The sequence below is a fragment of the Maniola jurtina genome, chromosome 11, assembly GCF_905333055.1.
Source record: "Maniola jurtina chromosome 11, ilManJurt1.1, whole genome shotgun sequence".
Classification (NCBI taxonomy): Eukaryota; Metazoa; Arthropoda; class Insecta; order Lepidoptera; family Nymphalidae; genus Maniola; species Maniola jurtina.
In genome coordinates, this window is record NC_060039.1 from 3,546,310 (window position 1) to 3,565,963 (window position 19,654).

The 19,654-nt window shown below is 37.1% G+C and overlaps 1 protein-coding gene across 1 annotated transcript in view; it reads left to right on the forward strand.

Moving 5' to 3' along the window:
* The first annotated feature begins 9,516 nt into the window (after positions 1-9,516).
* The window catches only part of LOC123869471 (zwei Ig domain protein zig-8-like), a 73,077-nt gene continuing 62,939 nt past the window's right edge, over positions 9,517-19,654 (forward strand). The window contains exon 1 of the mRNA XM_045912394.1: positions 9,517-9,870. The gene's annotated coding sequence lies outside the window, so the exon portion shown is untranslated. The remainder of the gene's footprint in view (positions 9,871-19,654) is intronic.

Here is a 19,654-nt window from a genome sequence, read left to right on the forward strand (position 1 = left end):
TGCATACGTTTAATAAGGCAGGTTATAGCCCTCTATTTTTAATTTCCGATGTCTGTCTCCTAACTTTTCTTGTCAAAACAATTTATCTTCAACGGGTAAACCCACAGCTGTCACAAAATTACTTAAATATTCTAAAAGGGTCTCAACCATAACTTTCAATTATATTAGGAGGTGAATTTATCATCGCATCTCAAGCGTGAGACAGTCACTCAAGTTTATGAATCGCGGTTTTGCGTGCTTACTACACTACCCTTAAGGTCGATTCACACCACTTGCGTACACTTGACACGTACGTAGTGACGCGCGTAAACCCCTAACACACCGGGTTACGCATACGTCTACGCTTTACGCAAGCGGTGTGCAATGTTTCATACAGTTCCATACATTACAACGCAATGGTACGCGCTACGTCTACGCTTACGCAGCCTGTGTGACGAGCTATTAGGGTTGATTCCTACTGACAAAACGCAAAACGAACCAAAACGGCACAAGGTACATTTAATGCACTTTCTAGTTTCTACTAAGTAGGTACCATCGTTCGTACAAGAAACAACGATTTTTAGTTTTTTTTTAAATTGCTTGGTGTCCATTTTGATTTTTTTATTATTAATTGTTGTCATGGCGGCAATAGTAATACATACTCTGTGAAAATTTCAATTCTCTACCTATTACGGTTCATGAGATAGGCACAACCCGCTGAAAACAGACAGACAAACAGACGGACGGACAGATGGGCGTAGCGTTGTTCACCCCTCGGTTACGGAACCCTAAAAGATATTTACCTTTACCAATCGGTTCGATCACGTAACTTCGACGTATAACTGATTGAGGCAGATTAAAATGTCCGTAAAAAGGTTTATCTGATGTATACGTCTGCCGCATTCAATTCGTTAAATTACAACCGGGCGGATGTTTTGATTGAGAATTGAGTTAATGTCGTAAAAACTGATCGAAAATTCCCAAATATTTGGGCCAGAGGACAATAATAATTCTTCTCCCTATAATAATTTAATAACATCTTCAAAAATACAAGATATATACTATGTAGGTACTGAAACGCGTCAAGTATGTTGGCGCAAAACTAAGTTGTGAGCTGTTGTGAGTTACAACTTTGTAAAATTTTCCTTTAATTAGCAGATAAACACTTTTTAACCGACTTCCAAAAAAAGAGGAGGTTCTCAATTCGTCGGAATCTTTTTTTATGTATGTTCCCCGATTACTCAAAGACCCCTGGACCGATTTGGAATTTTTTTTTTTTTGTTTGAAAGGGTATACTGTGCAGGTGTCCCATATAAAGGCGAAGATCTGATGAATATCTTCGGAGATGGAGAACAGAACTCCTCAATGGATAAGAGCAAATTGCTCGCGATCAATGCAATAGCTTACTTAGTAAACACTAGGGTTTTAACTGGGCATAGAATATTAAGCTACAGTGGGGCCACTAAAAATTGTAAAATAAAAAAAAATCAAAAGAAAAAATTTTTTTGAAAATTTTTATAAGACTAGGAACTGTATAATTTTGAAAGAAATCCTCTAAACAAAGCTTTCCGCATTTACCTATTTATAAAACTAAACATGCTATTTCATGTGCTTCAAGTACCTATTACAGTTTTCTATTCTTCAGCAGGGTTTTAGATTACTTCGATGAATGGTTTCCCTTAGACCTAGGTCAGGGTAAAGTAACTATTACTTAGCACATACGACGACCCTTATTTGCATATTAATTTCCTCGCTTGTGACAGCGTGAGCAATATTGTGGTGAGACGTTGTCCTATTCATAATATTATACGTAGGTACATAGCTGACCGTGTGTAAGGCAAGGGATAATTGACCTTATATATTCTATTTACTTCATCATGTCAGCTTAAGGATGTCCATTATTGGGCATATAAAGATTTTCGTGTATCTAATTACACCTGACCTGGTCCTCAGTTTCCTAAACTCTACCTACTTAAGTTATATATCGATAACCCAAAGTAGTTGGAAATGGTTCTAGAAAGCACCCTATATCCTTTTCTCTGCTTTTCTAAATATACAAAAGAAAAACCTGAGTGACTGCCTGTCTATAAACTGAACAACAACATGTCTAAGCATGGTCTGCCCTTGGGCATAATTCCCAGATGCAAAAAGTTTTCTATCTATACATTCCCTCTTTAAGGGTCTGTACATCTCAAACTAGACTTAGTAGTCTGAATTGTTCGTTGATTTATTAGTCAGTCAGTTAGGTACTCCCTTTATACATATTATAGGTACTGAAACATGACAATCTAAACGAGAAAGCTCCGTTTTAATGGTTTCATGAGCGCAAAATACTTCAATGTGTCAGTGAAATAGGCCCAGTTTGTGTCAAACGCAGGATTTTAATCACTGCACGAGACAGCTTGCTGTAGCATATCCCACGTTTTGTAACTAGGCATTGGATACGGAACAATTATTCTGCTCAGTTAAACTGATACGAGCTTCGAGTACAGATAAGGCTGAAATAAACAGAAAGCGAAATGGCAGGAATTTCTGTAAAATTCAGATAGAAGCTGGCCCTTGACTGCAATCTCACCTGGTGGTAAGTATGATTGGTATAATGTAGTCTAAGATGTAAGCAGGCTAACCTAGAAGGGGTATGGCAGTTTTAATTAAATTCATACCCATTTGGTTTTTACACGGCATCTTACCGGAACGCTAGAAAAACTACAGACTATAACAACATAAATTCAGTGAACTGTTTTGCCTCCCAAAAAAACCGGACAAGTGCAAGTCAGACTCGCGCACTAAGGGTTCCGTACTCGGGTATTTTTTCCAACATTTTGCACGATAAATCAAAAACTATTATAAATAAAAATCTGTTATAGGATGTAAGGTAAAGCCCTTTCATATGATACCCCACTTGGTATAGTTATCTTATTTTGAAAATTGAAACACATTTTAATTTTTTTTTAATGATGTAATCACAAATTCGCGGTTTTCAGATTTATTCTTGTAGGTACCTACTTATGCTATAAGACTTACCTACCTACCGAATTTCATGATGCTAGGTCAACGGGAAGTATCCTTTAGTTTTCTTGACAGACAGACAGACAACAAAGTATAAGGGTTCCATTTTTCCTTTTGAGGTACGGAACCCTAAAAATTAATTATACTTTTTCTTATAAATCGACATAATTAAATAATAAGTCCAATTAAACAACAAGCAATTTATTTTCTGTCGCAGGGCTTAAAAATATACATCAGCGAGGGTGAAACGGAAAGTGCCTTGCCCTTTTAAAGCCCTAAGAAAGGCCTATCTAATTGAATTGTACGGAGAGTAGGGCCTTTCATCTCTTGAGTGAATTGGGCGAATTCTTAACGTAAGTTCGAGACTCAATTGTTTCTTATACCAATATTGTGTATTGATGAAACGTCGAAATGGAATTTCGGTGTATATTTTTCTACCGCTCATTATTTTGCAAATGTGCAGAATAATGTGGTTTCCTTTTAAGTTGAAGTGGGCTATAAATCTTTGTTTGCAATCCATACTTATACAATATACATACAATATATTATTTTATACCGGACTAGAGGAGGTCCGAGACTTCGTCCGCGAGGATATGGGATTTAATCTTGCGAGAACTATTTGATTTTCCAGCATAAAATGTAGCTTATGTGCTAACGGTGCAAACTATCTCTATACTAAGGGTGAAGGTAACAGTAATAACTAGAAAAGAGCTGATAACTTTCAAACGGCTGAACCGATTTTCTTGGATTATAGCTAAGAACACTTTCGATCAAGCCACCTTTCAAACAAAAAAACAAAATAAAATCGGTTCATTAGTTTAGGAGCTAAGATGCCACAGACAGATACACACGTCAAACTTATAACACCTCTCTTTTTTGGGTCGGGGGTTAAAAATAGGTAACTAGCTCGCCTTTCAGTATTCAAGTACGTACGCAAGTAGAATACCTTATATGTTACCAAGTTTATGTTGTTTATAAGAGAAACTCAGTAAATAGGTAAAGAGAATAAGTGGTGAACTACCTGTAAATGTGTCATTAGGGAGTGCTTACGGGGATTAACTAGGGCGGTTATTGCGAGACGACAAGCTTTATTACAATTTCTTTCGGGATAAAAGTATTCCAGGTATCCTTGGCAATTGGAGTTGTTCAAACGAGCGTTGAAAGATTAATAATCCCGTGGGAAGTCTTTGTTTTTCAGGGATAGCGAGTATTCCTTGTACATCACCTAGAAGGTCTATCCTACCTAGCTATCTAATTAGTTAGTTAGTTTTGACGACCTCCCTGGAAGAGTGGTGAGCGCCGTGATCTTACAAACGGCAGGTCCCGGTTCGATTCCTGGTAGGAGCTAAAAATCCCGAGGGAAATCTTTGATTTTCCGGGATAAACAGTAGCCTATGTTACTCTCATGGTTTTTAACTATACCCATGCAAAAAATCACGTTGATCCGTTGCTCCGTTGCGACGTGATTGAAGGACAAACCAATGAACCAACAAACAAATACAGATATGGGTAGTGATTAGTATGGATTCCTCATGATTATTAATGATCAAAGTAGTTTTGCTTCCGTACTTTCTTTATCTTCTGGATTTCAAGAAAATTAACTCAACCACTCAATATTTCTAGACTAGACAGTCAAACATTCAAAACTATCAAGTTATTCATATTATATCGGAAGCCACTTCATCTAACATTCATCACTAAACAATCAATACTGACCAGGCTAGCTGAATTGGCAGATGTCCAGAACGCGTTATCATACTACAAAACTAAGTATTGAACCTTCGTGAACTTCACTAAGGTCTATTAGACCCCTCTTCTATTCTAACATCATATCTGGAATTTCTATGAAAGATCTGGTATTAATCTGAAAAGTGTATCGGCTATTCTTTCGCCTTTGAAGAAAGTGGTAGGTTGGATTTTAATCTGTCTTGTTTTTAACAATTAAAAAAACCGGCCAAGTGCGAGTCAGACTCATGCACTGAGGGTTCCGTACTCGGGTATTTTTTCAAACATTTTGCACGATAAATTATTATACATAAAAACGTCCGCCGGGCGGACGGACGGACGGACGGACAGACAAACAGACAACAAAGTGATCCTATAAGAGTTCCATTTTTCCTTTTGAGGTACGGAACCCTAAAAATTAACTGTCTTATCATATCACAGAATACTTAAACGACCGTTGGACGCGTGGTTATTATATTTTAACTTGACAGATTTCCCGTACAAAAACTGTCAAAACATCGATTTTCCATACAAATACAATAAAAATGTCGATTTAGGCGTCTGTTTAACTTGTTTGTGGTAAGACGGTAATTCCGTCCGGTAGTTACCACAATCAATGAAACTAATTGATAACTAAATAGATGTTTTGACAGTTTTGGAATGGAAAATCAGTCAGGTTTATTCTAAACATGCGTTCAAGGAGGTAACATCGTTGTTTAATACAAGAAACTAGACAACTAAATTAATACCTAACCGACCATTACAATAACGTGCCTGGAGCAAACATACAAACCCATTACTTTAATATCGTGAAACTCCATTGTTTTAAAGTTCTCGTTTCATTTTAACAAAGCTTCCCTATTCATCACAGACTTCGTTCATATTAAATTTGATACGCTCATTATTACTCCGCGCGCTAAAGTGTGAAACACACAAAATGCGCGACGACACGGCGGTGTGAAGGAAAATATGCATTGTCTCCAAGAAGTTATATGTATAACAATCAAAAACTGTTTGCTTCAATTATTATGCAATGAGCTTAATTCAATGTCTTTTAAGCTTTTTTGAATTATTTTATCAAAGTACGTTTCAAATCAAAAATGAAGAGTTCCATAGGAGAACCAGAGTAACCGACATAGTTCAGCGGGTTCCGAAGCTAAAGTGGCAATAGACAGGACACATAGTGCGAAAAACCGATAGACGTCAATTAGACTTTTACAAGTACTTTTGAGTCGTCAAGAGCATCTACCACTGGTTCGGAATGTCTTTCCTACCGAGAAGAACCAGCAAGAAACTCGGCGGAAGAAAAAATTACAATCGCACAAAGTGTAATGTACAACAAAAAGAAGTGTACTTGTAGAAGTTAAAGTATGCGTCTGTTTAGTGTGACGTCGCGCATTGTGTGTATTTTGTGTGTATCTTACTAAAGATCGCGAGACACCATAAATAAATGATGTGTACCCATAAACAACAGCTGCTTTTCATATTCCTGCTTTAATCTTGACTTTAAATAAAATGTGAATAATTTAAGTTTTTAAGAAGATCCTTGAAATATCGTTCAGTGAGGCGACTTTTTCCTTTTATATAAGTAATATTAGTATGGATTTGAGTAGATTAGTATGTTCATAAGTACTTTACACCAAGCGTACCAACATTGTAACCAAGTATTAAATATCGTACAAACGTGAGTTACAAACAACTGCAAACGCCAGCAGTTGGATGCGAATAATTGATATTCAGGGAGCGTGGAGCCGCAAACGAGACCACGTGTGAAACTGTGCGGAAAACAAACTATTGTTTTTGCTAATAGATGCCTTCTTCCTTGTTATTGGTGAGGAATTGGTTTGCGTAGTATTTGCTCATTACTTAAGTTCGTGACCGTAAAAGGTTATTTTAATAACTAGCTTATGCCTACGGCTTCGTCCGCGTGGACTATACATTTTTCAACCCCTATTTTACCTCCTTAGTGCTTGAATTTTCAAAAATCCTTTCTTAGCAAATGTATACGCCATTTAATAGCTATATGCAAGGCTCGATAGCTCAACAGGTTAAGGAGTGGACTGAATTCCGAAAGGTTGGCGGTTCGAACCCCACCCGTTGTACTATTGTCGTACCCACTCCTGGCAAAAGCTTTACTCTTAATTGGAGGGGAAAGGGGAGTATAATTAGTCATGATTAGCATGGCTAATATACTTTATTTGAAAAAAAAAAATTCAGCCCGATCCGTCCAATAGATTAGGCTGTGCTGTGCGTTAATAGATCATTCAGTCAGTCATTCAGTCAGCATTCCTTTTTTAAACGTGAGTTCCAATAATTGATACTCAGGGAGCGTGGAGCCGCAAACGAGACCACGTGTGAAACTGTGCGGAAAACAAACTATTGTTTTTGCTAATAGATGCCTTCTTCGCTGTTATTGGTGAGGAATTGGTTGGCGAATAATATTTACTCATTGCTGAAGGTTGTAACATGTGATCCTTTCCAATAATGGTAATGATTTTCTTGGGATAATAATGCGGGTGTTGCCAGATTATTTTACATTCGACTGGATTAAGTACGATATCGACTTTTAACCCCCGACCCAAAAAGAGGGGTGTTATAAGTTTGATGTGTGTATCTGTGTATCTGTCTGTCGCATCGTAGCTCCTAAACTAATGAACCGATTTTAATTTAGTTTTTTTTGTTTGAAAGGTGGCTTGATCGAGAGTGTTCTTAGCTATAATCCAAGAAAATCGGTTCAGCCGTTTGAAAGTTATCAGCTCTTTTCTAGTTACTGTAACCTTCACTTGTCGGGGGTGTTATAAATTATTAATTTATACTTGTTAAATTATGAAACTACAACAGGACTGTTGTGTCCAGGACAGTCTGAGTTTGTTTGTTTTGAAATAGAAGACTATCTAAATAAAAGGACAATACCCATTTTTAACCCCCGACCCAAAAAGAGGGGTGTTATAAGTTTGACGTGTGTATCTGTGTATCGGTGTATCTGTGTATCTGTCTGTGGCATCGTAGCTCTTAAACTAATGAACCGATTTTAATTTAGTTTTTTTTGTTTGAAAGGTGGCTTGATCGAGAGTGTTCTTAGCTATCATCCAAGAAAATCGGTTCAGCCGTTTGAAAGTTATCAGCTTTTTTCTAGTTACTGTAACTTTCACTTGTCGGGGGTGTTATAAATTTTTAATTTACACTTGTAACTTATAAGATTATCCTTAGTACTTATCCGTACACAATATTTTCCCTTTTCCGTTTTGTATGGATAAAAAACTTGTCTTTTCAGAATAACATGCCAAAAAATTGGCCAGTAAAAAGAGGTTTAGCATTACGAAGATAATCATTATCTTTGACTAGGACCCTTCGGGTCTATAAAGCCCTTACTTTGGTTCTTTGTAATAGAAAGAAAAAAAGATTTCAGAGTAACGAGAGGCCAAACCGTCCGTAAAGACCCGTTCGATCCGACCATTGGACCATGATTATTAAGGTACTTTACACTAGTCTCTACTAAACTTACTAGCAAAGAATTTAGCCCAAATTTCAAAAATTGGAAAATTTTTGACCGAACCGAATTCTTGGTTCGTAATTTTGATAAGTTTGTTATTTTTTGGCTGCACAAATATCAGTAAACCGGCGTTTAAATCTTCTAATGAGCTTCTCTCAGTTCATCTTGAAGTTTAAACCAACAATGTGAAAGGGCTTTTATTACTCCACCAACCTTTATTAATCTTTATCGTCAACGCCTTTGAAATGAAATGAAATGAAATGAAATGATTCTTTATTTTGACCGAAAAATGTTGGTCTAGAACTGTCCTGAAAGTCTTAAGCACTTTAACGATTCAGCTATTAAAGACAGTTTTGTCGGCAATCAAAAACTTTGTGCGAATCTACTTCTGTATCACAATGGATTGCTAACTTTGGTTGTTATAAGTTGTGAATTGAATGTCACATATTATATTGCTGTAATCTAAACAACTTACCGATCTATACTGATATTATAAATGTGAAAGTAATAGACTGGTAGTCCGTCTTTTAGACGCCGTTTCAGCCGATTTTGAAATTTGGTACAGAGTCGGCTTGCATCCCTCCTCTGCCGTATCAGCTATTTTACTAAATGCTTAATTGTAAACAAGTGTAAATTAAAAATTAATAACACCCCCGACAAGTGAAGGTTACAGTAATTAGAAAAGAGCTGATAACTTTCAAACGGCTGAACCGATTTTCTTGGATTATAGCTAAGAACACACTCGACCAAGCCACCTTTCAATCAAAAAAAAACTAAACTAAGATCGGTTCATTCGTTTAGGAGCTACGATGCCATAGACAGATACACAGGTACACACGACAAACTCCCCTCTTTTTGGGTCGGGGGTTAACTAGCCAACATGACTGGATTGACAACACGGGTGGGCCTAAATATTCTGTAGACCGAATATGTTTTTATTGACTACGGCTTAGCCTTCCTCATTCTAAGAGGGAAGTTAGCTTAGAGGTTTATATCCAGGTATTCATATTATTATACTTGAACGTAAATTAAACTGTTTCAACATTACGACACCATCCTAACACTCTAGCTGTAATTACGTTGTAGCTCATAAAATGATTCCTGTCTGTACAGGTGTCTTATAGCTACACAATGCAATATATTTTATACTACAAAATTTAATTCCGCCACCATACCAGGTTAACACTTGGAAATGTAATTGAGTATAGAGCAGGGATTAATTGAAGCAGAAATGTATCATGGGTGCAGATATACCCCGCGGTAGAAATTTACGCAGGCGCGTTTCATACCAATCTCACAGTACCGTACCTCCTAGCACTAGAGACGCCCGTTCTTATCACGGCAAACTCTATCTCCGAACGCTTATCGCAAAAAGTGACACTTCGTAATAAAAATAAACAATGGTAAAACGCGTTCAGAAATTCGAGTAAAGACCGAACAAGAAAAGTGAAGTGACTTCGACGTTTTTTTTTTGTTTACTTTGGGGTCTATTTGTGCCAAGTGTATTGTTTCTGAGTGTTGAAAAGTGTACGAGAAATTAAATGGGACACCGAGTGATTAATTTGCCGAGTTGCGAAGTTGAAAACAGTTTTTGCAGTGCAGAATGCTTTTGTAAAGAACTTGAGTTGGGGATTTTTGTTGAAAGCACGAGGAAAGATTATCCGGTAAGCTTGTTTTTTTGGGAAACTCTAGTTTTGGTTGCATTTTAGCTTTATTTGTATTATACTGTGTCTGTTTGTCTTTACCTTCATTCCGAGGGTCGTAACTCCTGTCTATCATATCTATAATTAATCACATAATGATAGGAGTTTGGGGACAATAATGCAGTGGACTCCTGTACACAGATGCTTAACATTATCCTTAAGACTGCTTAGTACCTATTTAAGTTATTTAAAGGTATGTTTTTGAAATTAAATGAATGAATGTGTTATTTTGTACTCTATGTAAAGTACACCTAGGGGCTAGGAGTATCTATAATCTGTTACCTATCTATGCACATAAAAGACGTCCTGAGTCCTGACTGCCTGAGCGATCTATCAAATCGCTAGGGTTAGAAATTTGAACTTTTGACAGTTAGTTTTTTTATACCTAATGCGCTTACGAAACGATATTTGGCAGTTCAAAGAGAGTTAAAGAGGAGAAGAAGAGGAGATGATTTTTTTGATAAGTCGTAATTTTTCATGTTAGGATCATAAAGTATGTATTAATTACTATTTTTGGAAATTCCATCCTTAAGAGGATCATTGTCAACGATCCCCCGTCGATTTCCTACGTATGATATTATTGTTCTCATCTCTATCTGCCCTGGTTCGTGTATTCTCGGTTCCTAGATCGGTGCATTTGTGATAACCAATTCTAATTGCTGTGATTGGCTGAATTTACCATGTTCTTGCTGCGACAGTGAGTTTGAGCCACTAGCGGAACAATGTTAGCCGGTCAGAAATGATTGCAATTAGTCAACCTGTATGACGTCCGTGTTCTGTTTTTGATTACAAAAAAGAAAAAATTGTTGTTGCAATCATCAATTTTAGCAAATAGTGAAAGAGAGTCGACCAATCAGAGGTCACAACTACCGTCACACTTTCTGTGAAACTATGGCAGTAGGCTTACCGAGTAATGAAAACAATTTTTCATTCTGTAATGTCATGTGGCAAGTAGGGTTGCCACCTGCCTCTTTTTGATTTACAGGCTACCACCATCAAAAATACGGGGTTTAGATTTGAAGAAATTTAAAAATTTGAAGTATTTGAAGAAATAGGCGGTGGTTCTCTCTGAAATGCATGGAAAGCCTATTTAGATATTTCAGTTTATTTGTAAGTTTTGTATTTTTTCTCTGTATGTTGCCGTGTCTTGATTGGTGAACTGTGTTTGCAATGTGATTTTAAATAAAAGATTTATTTATTTAAATAGCTTTTAAAAACTCTAGTTTTGTAAAGCAAAATGTTATACATTTCATGCATACAATCTTTGCATTTTAACTTAAATTTACATTTAACTTGTAATTCCACCTTCACAGTACCAATACTATGGCCGTAGCCAGGAATCGATTTCGGGAGAGGTTTTATCAGGGCCGGAACTGAATCCTGTCATGAGGAAAAAAACATTCGCTCAACTTTATGGGCTAATTACCTGGTTAGTGGAATATCGCCTTTCAATTTGACAGTGAGATAAAATACAACAATAAAAAAGCGCGAGCGCAGTGAGCGTAAGTGTTTTTGGTTCAATTACAGAAAGAATTAAAGTGAAAGGGAAACGAGTTTAGCCATAGCAAGATTTTATTTTTAAAGCTCCCTATCCATACTAATATTACAAATACGACAGTATATCTATTTGCCTATCTATTTGTTACCCTTTCACGGCCCATCTTCTTTACCAAAATTTTGGTACTTACTATTCAGAGGTAACTTGCATCCCAGACATAAACTTTTTAGCCCGGAAAATCCCCCACGGAATTTTTAAAACTCTAAATTCATGCAAACGAAATTGCGGGGCTTACACCAAGTAATACAAATTCAAAGCGCGAGTGAAGTGAGCGCTAAATGTTTGATATATTTCCAAAAAAAAAATTGGTAAGCAAATGCAAGAAATAGTGTAAGTATTATTTTAGGCTTAGGTTTTTGACGGCTTCCCAGGCGCAGTCGCCATTTCAAAATTTCTGGTCTGGTGGGAGGCTTCGGTCATGGCTAGTTATATGGTTAGTATGGCCCTAACGGCCAAGAAATTAGACTGCATCATCACTTACCACTAGAAAAGATTAAAGTCACGGGCTAACTTGTATAAAAAAAAATAAAACCGACTTCAAAAACGACAAACACTAAAAAGTAAAAAATAACTTTTGTTTAGCTACACGTGTAATGCACCTAGGTATGAAGTCGAGCGAGCATATTAAAACAAAATTAGAAATCCAAGAGTGAAGCTCGCCCGACTTCATACCTAGGTGCATTACACGTGTAGCTAAACAAAAGTTATTTTTTACTTTTTAGTGTTTGTCGTTTTTGAAGTCGGTTTTATTTTTCTTTTGAAAATTTTTTATTTCACAATTTTTAGTGGCCCCACTGTACTATAATATGCTGTGCCCAGTTAAAACCCTACTGTTTACTAAGCTATTACACTGATCGCGAGCAATTTGCTCCTATCCATTGAGGAGTTCTGTTCTTCATCTCCGAAGATATTCATCAGATCTTCACCAAATTTATATGGGACCACCTGCACAGTATACCCTTTCAAACAAAAAAAAAAATTTCCAAATCGGTCCAGGGGTCTTTGAGTGATCGGGGAACATACATAAAAAATATAAAAAAAAAAAAAAAAAAAAAAAAAAAAAAGATCCCGACGAATTGAGAACCTCCTCCTTTTTTGGAAGTCGGTTAAAAAGGCTAACATCCTCAAACCAAGCCCCGCCGCCTTGGCTACGACCATGATCAATATCGAGTGGGTTTCGGCTACGCATTGCCGCAAAAGGAAAATATTCTTTCTACTGGACATAACGTCAGTGTTCGGTTTCGCCAGCCAAGTGCGAGTCAGACTCACGCACCGAGGGTTCCGATCCGGGTATTTTTTTCGACATTTTACACGAGAAATCAAAAACTGTTATGCATTAAAAAAAATATGCATAAAAATAAATAAAAATCTGTTTTAGAATGAACAGGTAAAGCCCTTTCATATGATAACCCACTTGATATATGTAGTTATCTTACTTTGAAAATTGAAAATACTAATATTTGTTCATGAACACATGACAGACGGATAGAAGGACAGATGGACAGACGGACAGACGGAAAGACAGACAGACTGATAGACAACGAAGTGATCCTATAAGAGTTCTTTTTGCTTTTGAGTTACGGAACCCTAAAAATATTTAGTTTTATTTGCCCCGTATTTTATTTTCATAATTACCGGTTTCTCTATCCTGACATACGGGGTAATCAGTAAAATACGGGGCCTCTGGCAACCCTATTCGGAAAACACTGTCACATTCAAGTTAATGTCAAATATTTTGTTTTCAATTACAGAAAGCTGCATCAATCATTATTACAATATTTTCTTTGTTGTGATTGGCTGAATTTTTGAGTTTCAGCCAATAAACAGACTGTTTGCCAATTAAACGTCATAACAATATAAATGCCAGAAAGTTTAACCAAATAAAACAAACTTAATGAGAACCTAGTGAGAATGCAAACGGCACACAATTTATAATACATATTATGTTAGTCGTATATAATAGACTAGTTTTTGCTCGGTGCGCGAGCTGCTAAAGCAGCTCACGTGACGTGGTAAGGTTAACTTTATTATATAAAACCAAATTGATTTATTAAGATACATAATTCACCCCGAAAACCCCCATAAAATGACAGGCATTTCTATCTTTTGTAGAAAATGTAAGTCCGCCATCTTGGATTTGAAAATAAATGTCATTATCAAAATCAGCACCCTGGAAAACCCTGAAAACGATATCCATATTATTTTTTTGTAAATTAGGATAATAATTTAGTAGGGTGCGTGGGTGCGCGGACCACTAAAGTGGTCCGCGAGCATGCAGAGTTTGTTTCACCGAGTAGACCTTCGGACCCTGATCATCTTTTGCCAAGAAACCACTCTTCCATCTTTTATAGCCTCCGAGATAGACACCTACGAAATTTGTACGGCGGCCATCTTGTTTTTCCAAAATTTTCCACTTTTTCTATTAATCGTTTACTACATTCTTCAAAGATTGCGAGTTTCAACGAAATCGGTTGGAAAACAAAAGAGTTGCAAAAATCATATAGGCCGCCATCTTGTTTTTCTGAAATGTCATAATTTTTCCCTACTCATATTGCGCACCAAAACATATCTCCCCTACATTATCGTATCGTTATCCGTCTCTTTCTAGGAGAATGAGGCATTCAATATTCGCCATACAAAATGTATGGAAAAATAAATTCCGCCATTTTGATTTTTTTTTCTATTCATCGAGTAAACCTTTGGATCCTGATCCTCTTTTGCCAAGAAACCGCACCTCCATCTTTTATACCCTCCGAGCTGGACGCCGGCGAAATTTGTATGGCGGCCATCTTTTCTTCGCCATTTTGAATTTTTTTTCAGCTTTTTGGCAATTGGATGATGTCATGAATGACATTTGGTCGAGCACCCCCCACCTATCTTCAATACCTTGAGCGGACCCTTCACCCGTCTCCGACATCCTCGATCATCAGCTATTTCCAAATTTTTCCTCGATTTTTTTTTTGTTTTCTATACGAAACCATCAGTGGAAAAAAAAATTTCATACAAAATTTTACAGGAGGAGTTTTTGGGGAGAATCTCGAAAATCTCCCCAAATGTGGCAACACTGTTTACATATTTCGATACTGCTGGTTGAGTCACACAATCGATTCATACATACTGACTTTCCAAAATGTTGCCAACTGCCTCAAAAACGTGGTCAAAATTTCGAAAACTAAAAAAAAATACAAAATGGCCGCCAACTCGTTTCACAGAAAGATTTTACACGGTTTCATAATTTTCCTATTAACTACAGGATATACCGCGCCCGATGACGTTTCAATCTTTCCTCTCGCTCGCACCCACGCGAAAGGGGATACCGTGAAAAAGACCGTGTCGAAAATCACTTTTACTTTGATAAATTCCAGTGTTGCCAGTCTCCGGCAACAAAAATACCCAAATGTCATTTGTACGAGCAAAACACGTAATCGCTCATACTCGGATTTTTCAAAAAGCCCGTATTTCGATTTTTTACAATTTCCCGAAAATCTTGAAATTTCCCTGAAAAATGGGGTAATTTTTTTCCTCCAATCTATACCTCGAGCCTATACGTACAATCGCTTCATAGAAGCCGAATCGCTCCGATGTTGCCAACTTTGAGATATTTAACTTTTAAAATTGCGTTTTTTCATACCTCTAACATAACGGCCGCCATGACAGCCGCCATCTTGAATTTTTAAAAATCACTCCCATTCTGTCAAAATACAGGATAATTGTGGGCGAAACACGAAAAAATAATTATCCTCGACTACCCCGTCTCGGATCTGTGGCGCCGCGGTTCGGGGTCGAAAAATCAAAATTTTCAAAACGCTGCGGCTCGGCCGCCATCTTGTTTTTCCAATTTTTTCTACATTTTCTATTAACCGTTTACTACTTTCTTCAAAGTTTGCAAAATTCAACGAAATCGGTTGGAAAACAACGGAGGTGCAAAAATCACATCGGCCGCCATCTTGTTTTTCTGAAATGTCATAATTTTTCCCCAGAGGGTTCCCGAATCCAAACACAACTCCCCTACATCATTATATCATTTTCCGTCTCTTTCTAGGAGAACAATTATGTCAATGAGTCAGTGAGTCAGTGAGTGGTAATCGAGCTATATATAGTATAATAACTAGTTTTTCGCTCGGTGCGCGAGCTGCTAAAGCAGCTCGCGTGACGTGGTAATGTTTAGCTTTATTGTATTAAACCGAATCGAGTTATTAAGATACAAAATTCACCGCGAAAACACCATAAAACGACACCCATATCGATTTTTTTCTTAAAAAAGGCATGTCCGCCATCTTGGATTTCAAAATAAATGTCTTTATCAAAATCAGCACCCTGGAAAACTCTGAAAACGACATCCATATCATTTTTTGTAAAAACGGGGTAGTTGAGGGTAATAAAGTAGGGTGCGTGGGTGCGCGGACCACTAAAGTGGTCCGCGAGCATGCAGAGTTTGTTCCACCGAGTAGACCTTCGGACCCTGATCATCTTTTGCCAAGAAACCACTCTTCCATCTTTTATAGTCTCCGAGATAGACACCGACGAAATTTGTACGGCGGCCATCTTGTTTTTCCAAAATTTTCCACTTTTTCTATTAATCGTTTACTACATTCTTCAAAGATTGCGAGTTTCAACGAAATCGGTTGGAAAACAAAAGAGTTGCAAAAATCATATAGGCCGCCATCTTGTTTTTCTGAAATGTCATAATTTTTCCCTACTCATATCGCGCTTCAAAACATATCTCCCCTACATTATCGTATCGTTTTTAGTCTCTTTCTAGGAGAATGAGACATTCAATATTCGCCATACAAAATGTATGGGAAAATAAATTCCGCCATTTTGAATTTTTTTTCTATTCATCGAGTAGACCTTTGGATCCTGATCCTCTTTTGCCAAGAAACCACACCTGCATCTTTTATACCCTCCGAGCTGGACGCCGGCGAAATTTGTATGGCGGCCATCTTTTCTTCGCCATTTTGAATTTTTTTTCAGCTTTTTGGCAATTGGATGATGTCATGAATGACATTTGGTCGAGCACCCCCCACCTATCTTCAATACCTTGAGCGGACCCTTCACCCGTCTCCGAAACCCTCAATCATCAGCTCTCTCCATAATTTTGGCTTACTAAGTTTTTGTTTTCTATACGACACCATCAGTGAAAAAAAATTTTTTCATACAAAATTTTACAGGAGTTTTCTAGTTGAAAATCTCGAAAATCTCCCCAAAAGTGGCAACACCGGTTGCATATCTTCATACTGCCAGCCGAGATACACAATCGATTCATACATACTGACTTTCCAAAATGTTGCCAACTGCCTCAAAAACGTGATCAAAATTTCGAAAAATTAAAAAAAATACAAAATGGCCGCCAACTCGTTTTGCAGAAATAAATTACATCGTTGTACAACTTTTCCAATAACTACAGGATATACCGCTCCCGATGACGTTTCAATCTCTCCTCTCGCTCACACCCACGCGAAACGATCGCCCCTAAAAAAAGACCACGTCGAAAATCATTTTTTCTTTGATAAATTCCAGTGTTGCCAGTCTCCGGCGACAAAAATACCCAAATGTCATTTGTATGATCAAAACACATAATCGGTCATACTCGAATTTTGCGAAAAGTCCGTATTTCGATTTTTTTCAATTTCCTGAAAATCTTGAAATTCCCCAAAAAATGGGGTAATTTCTTTCCTCCAATCTATACCTCGAGCCTATACGTACAATCGCTTCATAGAAGCCGAATCGCTCCGATGTTGCCAACTTTGAGATATTTAACTTTTAAAATTGCGTTTTTTCGTACCTCTAACATAATGGCCGCCACGACAGCCGCCATCTTGAATTTTTAAAAACCACTCCCATTCCGTCAAAATTCAGGATAATCATAGACGAAACCAGAAAAAAATAATTATTATCGATTTCCCGTTTCGGATCTGTGGCGCCGCGGTTCGGGGTCGAAAAATCAAAATTTTGAAAACGCTACGGTTCGGCCGCCATCTTGTTTTTCCAATTTTTTCCACATTTTCTGTTAACCGTTTATTACATTCTTTAATAGTTGCGAGTTTGAACGGAATCCCTTAAAAATCAAAGGAGCTGCAAAAATCACCTCGGCCGCCATCTTGTTTTTCCGAAATGTCATAATTTTTCCCCAGTCGAATTCCCCACCCAAACACATTTCCCCTACATCATTATATCATTTTCCGTCTCTTTCTAGGAGAACAATTATGTCAATGAGTCAGTGAGTGAGTGAGTGGTAATCGAGCTATATATAGTATAATATTATAGTAGTCGTTCACTTTGGTAATAGTCAGATTGTCATCAGTAAAATTGATATTGGTCGATGTATCGTAAATTATTGTTTCGGTGACAAATATTTTTATTATCTATTTATCTTTGAACAGAATGGAAAAGAATGAAATGGAATGGAATACAATGATAAATTTTTATTCCTGTAAACTTTTAGGTAAACTTCAAAGTGTTTTTGGATGGTCAGAAAAATTTACCACTGGTTCGGAATGCCGTTCCTACGTTTTCTAGGGTTTCGTACCTCAAAATGAAAAACGGAACTCTTATAGGATCACTTTGTTGTCTATCTCTCTGTCTGTCGTGTGTGTCAAGAAAACCTCTAGGGTACTTCCCGTTGACTCAAAACCATGAAATTTGGCAGGTAACCTAACTGCGTAATTTTGGGTAGTTTTTTTAATCGATAAAGAAAGTTTGCGACATTGTTCAATAAAAAATTTGGATTCCAACTCCTCAATCCTGATGTTGCAGGGGACCTGACTACTAAAGCTAATGGGATTTAAAAAGTGTCGATTATTAATTGATATTGAAGGTATCTATACCAAGTAAATACTTTGTCGTTGACCTCAACCCTGATGCTGTAAGAAATTGCATTCCTAAATCCTGGTGATCCCTCGGGATTTGAAAAGGATCATCTGTTTAAATGTTCTTACGTGATACAGAAACAAGTTGCATCCCGGGGACGGGCTATTACGGAGAGGCAACTTTTGCTCTGGGAAATGAAAGGATCGGGATTTTTAAAAACCTAAATCCACGCGAGCGAAGCTGCGGGCATTAGCTAGTTGTAAATATGTTTAGAAGCTACTATAAGATAATAGATAAGGTACTTATTTCCTTATATTTTTAATGTATGGCAGCGCGCGGTTTTAAATTATAAATTGCACGTCCTGTCCTTTTCTGTAATACATTTTTTTCTCAATATCTACCGCTTTATCTCATAGCAAGAGTCTGTAAGACATAATACAGTGAAAATAGTCAAAATATACAATTTTTGCAGTTTCCACGTCAGTACCTGTCGAATTTTTCTAACAGTGTAAGCAGCAGAGCTGAGTTTACCATCAAGTGTTGATATGTGGGTGTTCCATAGAAGCTTTGCATCTAACATTATACTGAGAAACACGGGGTTCTCCTTTATTTTCAACATATGATTATTTATCAATGAATTTATGTCATTTAAGGTCCTGGTATTGGGCAGTGTGAATTCAACACACTTAGATTTCTTTGCATTTGGAAGTAAATTGTTAGCAATAAATCAGAGAGTGACCTGTGATATGGCATTACATATAGTATACATTGTCAAAAATTATAATATTAAAGCTGTGCGTATTGCGTGAGGAATAGGTTGCAAGAGAGTTGCAACTTGCAGGGTTTGATGCATACGCTATATATATTTATCTACAGGCAACGTCTGAGTAGGTAACGCATACGTCTAACGCAAGTTGAAATGTATTTAGTTAGACCTATCGACAAGTTTGGAGTCGGGTGCAGTCTAAATGTGGCCCGTGTGTTTAGACTGTCCGTTTCTGTCAGTTTCACGTGTCGTCCCCCGCACTTCACCACCCCGCTTGCACAAATCGAGACAGCACGAAATTTTCAAGATTTCTGGATGTAATTTCTGGTTTTCGTAGTTCCCACATAATTATAACAATATAAAATATATAACGATAATTTTTTTACTACATAATATTCATTAAATTTTCTAGGTCTGTGGTTTTTCCAAATTTCATTAAATTGCTTCGTTGTCTAGAAAAACGAGCACAAAGTTGGGCCTTTTTTTAAAGAAAAATACAAATCTTTGAGCCCCTGTAATTTTAAAACTACATATTTTTAGAAAAATCTAAAACACCACAGACACAGATATTAGTTTCTAGACTATGTCTGCAAAATTTCATGGACTTTGGT